This window comes from Macrobrachium rosenbergii, chromosome 25, assembly GCF_040412425.1.
Source record: "Macrobrachium rosenbergii isolate ZJJX-2024 chromosome 25, ASM4041242v1, whole genome shotgun sequence".
Classification (NCBI taxonomy): Eukaryota; Metazoa; Arthropoda; class Malacostraca; order Decapoda; family Palaemonidae; genus Macrobrachium; species Macrobrachium rosenbergii.
In genome coordinates, this window is record NC_089765.1 from 36,890,283 (window position 1) to 36,898,729 (window position 8,447).

Genomic DNA, 8,447 nt, shown 5'->3' on the forward strand with positions numbered 1-8,447 from the left:
GCAGCCATGAAGAGAAACCGGTAACTGGTAATGCCAGGCTTTGTGGAACAGAGACAGGGATAAAATTAAGTCACTCTCTGAGAGAGAGAGAGAGAGAGAGAGAGAGAGAGAGAGAGAGAGAGAGAGAGAGAGAGAGAGAGAGAGAGAGAGAGGGCATTCAAAGAGAAGACATGATAAGAATTGTGAGTGTGGTGGAAAGGGAAAGTATTACACGGAGAAAAGAAGAAAGATGCGAAGGAAGTAAGAAAGAGAGATGCGAAGGAAGTATGAGAGAGAGAGAGAGAGAGAGAGAGAGAGAGAGAGAGAGAGAGAGAGAGAGAGAGAGAGAGAGAGAGAGAGAGACTTCATTAAGCTCTCAAGTACCTTCCATTTAATTCCCCCCTTCAGATGTCTTCTTACACGAAAGAAGAAAATGCTGATCGTGTGTTTCGAAAATTAGCAATTAAATAAAACCGAGCGAAAGGGAAACGATATATCTGTTTCTGTTATTAAACCACTTCTTCAAATTAATGGCTTGTTTCTTCCGTACGAGATGGTCATTTAAGGCTGTTGGGTACTTATACACAGCGAAGACTAACGTACTGTTGGAAGATTCTAGTTCTGCTTCATGAAAATTATAATGAAGCTATCAATTCATGATCTGTAGATCAAGGTAATAATACAACAACAACAACAACAATAATAATAATAATAATAATAATAATAATAATAATAATAATAATAATAATAATTTGATAGTAAAAATACCCATGTTAAATTATGATGAATTCTATTAGCATAAAATTATTGTGTACACAGTGCGTAAACTGTGGTTTTCAAGCGCTGCAAAAACTGAGTAATTAGTGATTTTTGACTGCTCAAGTATATGGAAATATTACCTGTCACTAATTTCTATCATATCTCAGTTTACTGCAAGTTTTTTAGATAATCATAAGCTTTCAATACACTACACCCTTTCTGCCCACTGCTACACATTTTCCTTAAACAGCCAATTTTCCAGTAAATTCCATTTTAACAATAATTAGAAATACATCCAACCACTTAAAATACGATGTGTATCTCTATACCAGTAAGTCTTGTCCATAATAATAAAGTCCGAGTGGATCATTCTTGTCCATCCGCCCAGGGTAAGGGTGAGGTAGGTAGAGGAACGGGAGGGTAGGGGAGAATGACACATCCACCCTCCTGCAAATCACTTTGTCCGCCCCGGGTGAGGGCGGGATAGGTATGGGATCGGGAAGGTAGGGGAGACATGACACATCTACCCTCGTCCTGCATACCTGTTTGTCCGCCCCGGGAAGGGGAGATGTAGGTAGGAGATCGGGAAGGTAGAGGAGACATGACGGGCAGCGCCGAGTTCCAGTGCAGCGTAGCGTGCGCCATCAAGCTCGTATACAGTATATATATAACAGTTATCACGGTAACCCCGTCTCTCGCTGACCACACTTGCTCATAACAATATTTCTCTTTGATTAGTCTATGTAAATTTAGTTTTTTCAAGCTAGGATGGAGATTTTGGTGCATTTTAATGTAGAACAATACTCCAAATGATGAACTGTAGGTAGTCAAAAAACAACAATGTCCTATTTGGCCAAAAAATATTAACAAAAATCGAGGTTACAGCATAGGTATAATTTTTTTTGCACCATGCAACTCAAGTGTAAATTGCCTTTAAAATGGGATATTTCTCAGTGTTATTTATGCGAGTAATTCCAAATTAAGATGTATGGAAAAAAGGTAAAAAAAACTTTTGATTCTCAATATATTTCTACGACCAGTCTGCGTAGAGTTAGTTTTCATAATATGATACTCTTTCGGGTGTCAGCTGAAAAACAATACTGTAATTCATACCAGGGTGCCAAAAAAAAAAAGTAAAATTACGAACTAAAAAGGTCAAAATGACAAGCTAAAGTTAACTGAATAAAGAAAATGCTATACATTTATAGCGCAATAACTATTAGCCAAAACCAATACAAATGTATAGTATGTTTATGCACAAGGACCAAAAAGGATAAATTGCCTTTCCAGTAAGTTCCTGATGAACTTTTAATATTTTCCTGATTATTCTTACGCATCCACGTATGCAAACGAGCAAAACAATTTGTGCGGGTATGTATACTTCTAGCAAATACATACATGTACGCATACATAAATACACCCGCGGCTAGAATGCACGCCAGGACCTGTAGAAAGTATTTCGAATACTTGTACTCCCCGGGAAGAAAGGAGGAAAACTTTCTCCATTCTCTGGGCTGATGGAGAAAGTTGTCACCTAAAAGGTCATGAGAATCGAATCAAGATGCTCCCAGTGAAACATTCTCTTTTTATTCCGCTCTTTTTAAATGTTATTAGCAAGAAATTGATAAGAAAAAGAAAAGTCTTACAGGATGAATAATTTTGCTCATAAGCTCTGGCGGTCCTACACGCACACGTATGTAACGAGAGAGAGAGAGAGAGAGAGAGAGAGAGAGAGAGAGAGAGAGAGAGAGAGAGAGAGAGAGAGAGAACGATAATTTACGGACATTAGAAGACTTCATAAGGCATGAATATTAGTCGTTCGATGAATAAAGCAACACAAAATTCCAAGGGACAAAAAACTTTTGGCTGTATAAGAATACCCGGAATTCTTGCCGAACAGATTACGAAGAGCACAGATCTCGCACTGCAAATATATAACGTAGGGAAGGTCAGCATTTCTGCCCGAGTGCTCGGCTAGAGTTAATTCTCCCTAAATTCCTCATCAAAATTCTAGTTTAGTATAAACGAACCTAACCATTCTTTCCAAACTTAAAAAAGCTTTACATTTTAAGAAAGTGGCATTAACGTGTTCACTTTCTCTTAATAGGGTGATAAGTTTCTAAGCCGGGATTGACTGTTCCTCCGACGCCATAATTTTATTATGGACTTATGAACTCGAATAACTCAATTAAAATCAATCCATCAAATCTTATATATATATATATATATATATATATATATATATATATATATATATATATATATATATATATATATGTATGTATATATATATATATATATATATATATATATATATATATATATATATATATATATATATATATATATATATAATCAGAAAGCTACAAACGTCCTTTAATATCCAATTGGATATTAAAGGACGTTTGTAGCTTTCTGATTGTATATGAATCACGGTGATGTGATAAATAGTCATATATATATATATATATATATATATATATATATATATATATATATATATATATATATATATACATATATACATACACATATACATATATACACACACTAGAAATAATCAACACACATTCACTTGTGGAACAGAAATAAATTTCTGACTCACATCAGGATCGAACCCAGGCCTTTCAATTGAAAGACCTGGGTTCAATCCTCATGAGAGTCAGAAATTTATTTCTGTTCCACACGTGATTGTGTGTTGATTATTTCTATCATATTCACTCAGAAGGGATAATTCGAATGAAATGCTGTCAATTGGGTCATTGCTGAGTCGGGGAGTTGGGGAAAACACGCTGGTATGCGAGCAGTGGCACTTAGGTTCCAACTTCTTTTATGACTTGTATGGCCTAGTGGGCAGTGCCCTTGCCTTTCAATTGAAAGACCTGGGTTCGATCCTGATGTGAGTCAGAAATTTATATATACATATATATATACACACACTCATATATATATATATATATATATATATATATATATATATATATATATATATATATATATATATATATATATTACAAAAGGGACACCCTTCCCAAGCTAACTCGCCTTCCAAGTTTTACAGAAGGGAGTAAAGTAACATATAACCCTTATGCCTTTAAGAGAAGTTAACGTAAAACTTAAATTGTTTTATTCTCTTTAAAGAAGCACAGTCATTTTTCATCATACTGCTGACTTACAGAAAGGCCATGGAAAACATTTGCCCCTTCTTAATTTCTCACTTATTGCTCCCTAGACACTCTTTAACCCTTTGTGTTTGGACCAGTGACTGCTCTGAAACCTCTGTTCCAGGAACGAAGCTGCTTGGAGACAAATCTCTGCTGTAGACTATGACGAGCTGGTGAAGAGGATTAACTCGAGGAGAGAGTTTCAGAGGCCTATAGCAACCAACCTACCATGTGGCCCTTGTCTTGCTATGCGGTTGACCGGGTCAAAGACAGCGTGCCAAAGGTCCACGGGTGCAATCATAGAAAATAGATTGTCAAGAGAGCGTGGGAAGTTAATCCACCAAAGGTCATATAAGGGGCCATGTGACCTAAACTCAGAGAGAGGCATTTTGGCTGCAGAGACTGAAGCAGTTCCCCTTTTGACTTTCCGCTCCTTCTGGGCCATACCCGTGAACACGTGGCTACCTTGCTTAGCTCAAGTATTTCTTCCAGTGAAAGCCCCCACTTAAATTCCTCCTCCATTATTATCTACGGCGAAGACAAAGCTCTGACAAAGGTAACATGCCCTGATCAGAGGTATTTCTTTATCAGTTACGAACTTATTATTTCACTGATTTTCCATTTCATTTTTTCAAATTTCCATGTTAGACCTGACTTTATTATTGCAGTGCATTATTTTAACTCATAAGTGTGTGTTTCCGGTGTCGCAAATCGAGACACCTTGGTACCTTCAGTGCACTTCTCGATTTTTCCTTTGATTGTGCTGTTTCTTCTGTCATATAACCTCGTGCATTCTCAATTGCAGACAGAGATGCTTGCTGTGGAAACTTCCCTTTGATTGTGCCCTGCTTGCCGTGGTCCCAACCACTGCAGTACCCTACAGTACCCTTGAAATGGATTTCTTCGACATTCTTCAGTTATTATTTGTTACTGTAATTTAGTTATTTGCCAGGACTCTGTTTCCATGCCTCATTTAGTCCCCGTTCTTCTGATTTGTTGTTGATGTAAATATAAGCGAACCTAAGTGTTTGTCTCCAACTTCTCCCTGTTGGGTTAAACATTCAGCTCATCTCTTTTTCTGTTATGGTTGCCTGAACCCAAAATAATAGTCAGATACAAGAATTTCTCATGGTTAGTGAATTATTTTCTTAGAAAAATCATAAAGGCAATTTCCCTGTTCAGAATTCAAGCCCCTTCACAGGTAAAACCATAAGAATATATATATATATATATATATATATATATATATATATATATATATATATATATATATATATATATATATTTATATATTTATATATATATATATATATATATATATATATATATATATATATATATATATATATATATATATATATATATATATATACATACATATGCATATATACATATACATATATTCATATAAGTATGAAATTTTATATATATACACATACAGTGTATGTATAATGTATATATATAAAAAAGTATATATATATATATATATATATATATATATATATATATATATATATATATATATATATATATATATATATATATATATATATATATATATATATAGCCAAGGCTACAGGAAAAATAAAGGAGTACCAAGCGCTTTCGTGTTCTTTCACAACCACCTTGTGTAGTGGAAAATCTGCCATCAGGAGGCAATCTCATTAACCTTGCCAGGCTGCAAGCTAATGTTCCTGTAACTGAAGTCCCAAGGATCCCATAGTGTTTCCTGAGCCCTCAGGTTCCTTTGTGCTCCAATTTTGTAGAATTAATTTTCTTATTCTGGAAGCTTAGTAGTTATATTTGCTGTTAAACTGTATCATAGATTGCTGTATTAAGAATAGTATGAGTGCTCTATTTTCATTTGCCATGCTGTAACTGTGCAATGAAGCAGAATCTTGTAATTAATCAGAGCTTTCAGTGGTGACCTTTTCTATCCAGGTGTTTCTATTGATTACGATTAGTCACGGTAAGTGGTTCTGCAAGGTCTGTGAAAAATCTCTATTAGATTGGTCCATTCCCATGCTAATAAGTAATAATATATATATATATATATATATATATATATATATATATATATATATATATATATATATATATATATATATATATATATATATATATATATATATATATATATATATATATATATATATATATATATATATATATATATATATATATATATATATATATATATATATATATATATATATATATATATATACACACACACACTAACACGACAATAACACCGCAATTAGAGGTAAAGCTTCGTGACTGAGTAAGATGGAGGATATAATTACCACTACCTGCATTCCCATTTTAGCCCATAAATCTGGGATCACATTGCGGGGGATGTCTCTTATCAGGCATTTTTCGATATCCATTCCCACAATATTTCCTAACAATCGAGAATAAACCTCATTGTGACACAAACACACTGCGCTCATGCAATATGCAGTCATTTTTAGATACAAATAACAAGGAGGTATGCAGTAATACCCAGCATGTTTAATAAAACAATCAAAGTTCAAAACAAACACATACACACATTATATACACTTCAGCATATAAATGTATTCTGCATCACACACACACATATATATATATATATATATATATATATATATATATATATATATATATATATATATATATATATATATATATATATATATATATATATATATATACACATATAATCAATCACCCAATACATGAGAAGGCTCCAGAGAAAAAATAAGTCAGTGATTACAGTCACATTCATACTTCAACGGATGAATCGTAGATGAACATTGTGCAGAAACCTCCATACCATTTTCTTTTCACTCATGGAGGGTTCATCACCTGGCACCTTCAAATCTTCACGGCCTTTTGCATAAAGGCAGAAAAACCCTTCATTATTTACAGCTAAAAGAATAATTTTTCTTTTCACCTACACCATAAAACCTTCGTGACCAGGTCAACAATGAGGTCATTGAGACCCTGCAGTTCTCCATCTTCCCCTGAGTGGTCAACAAAATATTTTGCTATATGTCACTATTCCACCCTGGCAATCGATGCCAGTGTTTTGGCTCATCATTCCCATTAACACTAATTCCAGCCCTGGTCAAAGTACGTTCCTAGGCCTACAGAATTGCGTAAAAAATTTGCATAAAAACCTAGGTCTCACAACCCAGTACACATTCACTTCAGAGGACACAACTGAACAGTAAACTACAAAAACTTCAAAAAAGGTGTCTGCTAATGAGTGGACCTTTAATATGTCAGCCACACCCTTGACCTAAGTCATGCAAAGAGCCACAGAAAAATACAGTAGTAGAAACTAAGAAACTATCACTGCTAAGCAATTATTAGCTTTAAATGTACACATATTCTCACTCTCTCTCGCTCTTAACATATATATTTTTATAAATATTCTGCTGTTTGCCCTCTATGCATTTTTATTGTAGGAAAGATAACGCGAACAAAGACAAGAAGGCGTCTTCACTTACGCAAGGTTAGCATTAGGGACTTACCCCACAGAGAGGGTTTTCACCCAGTAACCTCTAGTAAAGGTGGTCTTAAGCTTCCTTCTGCTTTGTCCTATGCATTCCGCGATGTTTGTCAAAATTTCAGACCTGCTGCCACACAATGCGCATGCGTGGGGTATAACAAATTCTTTGTGCTTGTCCCCTTACTGTTTTCAATGATATTAGTGAGCTGAGACGACGGCTATTATCAAGACTTCTGATTGTCAGTTGCATACGCAGCTACCTACATCAATGGTAAGTTTGAGATTTGCCAAATTTTCTTTGACTCGCTATTATCTCTTTCCGTATTTCCAGTTCCGTTGTTTTCCCTCTTTGCCACCATCTACGGTATTGGTATAAACAATTTACTTTTATGAAGTCTAGTGTAAGAATAATTAATATTGCTTAACGACTGTATAAACCATTCCCATGCAGTAAATAGGAATTAGGGAGGGTTAAATAAGTAATTTTCAGCATTTCAGGCAGCCTTGTGTCTCGATCCCATTGTTCGGAAGAGAAATAACCTTTACCAGTACTAAATTGCGTACAATATCTAATAGTACAGACATCCGTTGTGTTAAAACTTTACATGAAGCAAAGGGAAAATTGACTGTGTCCGACGTGGGCGATAGTTCATGTAATTCCCTCGCTAACTACACATTCTTTCTTTGTTGGGACCAATTGGGAATAAGGGGGGTTTAGTGTAATCCATGTGTTGCAGGGTAACCCTTTATCCCTTGTATTGTGATTCCCCGGCTGGCGGCCTTATTCCATTAAGTAATTGCCTGTCTTTGAGGTTAACTTTTAGCTGTAAATGACAGCTTACGTGGGCCCTTGGCAACTCAGGGCCTCATAAATTACATTACTTAATTAATAATTTCATCAGCCAAGCCCCCACGTAACATATATATATATATATATATATATATATATATATATATATATATATATATATATATATATATATATATATATATATATATGTATGTATATAGTTGTGTTTTGTGTTTGAGTGTACGTGTAATTTCAA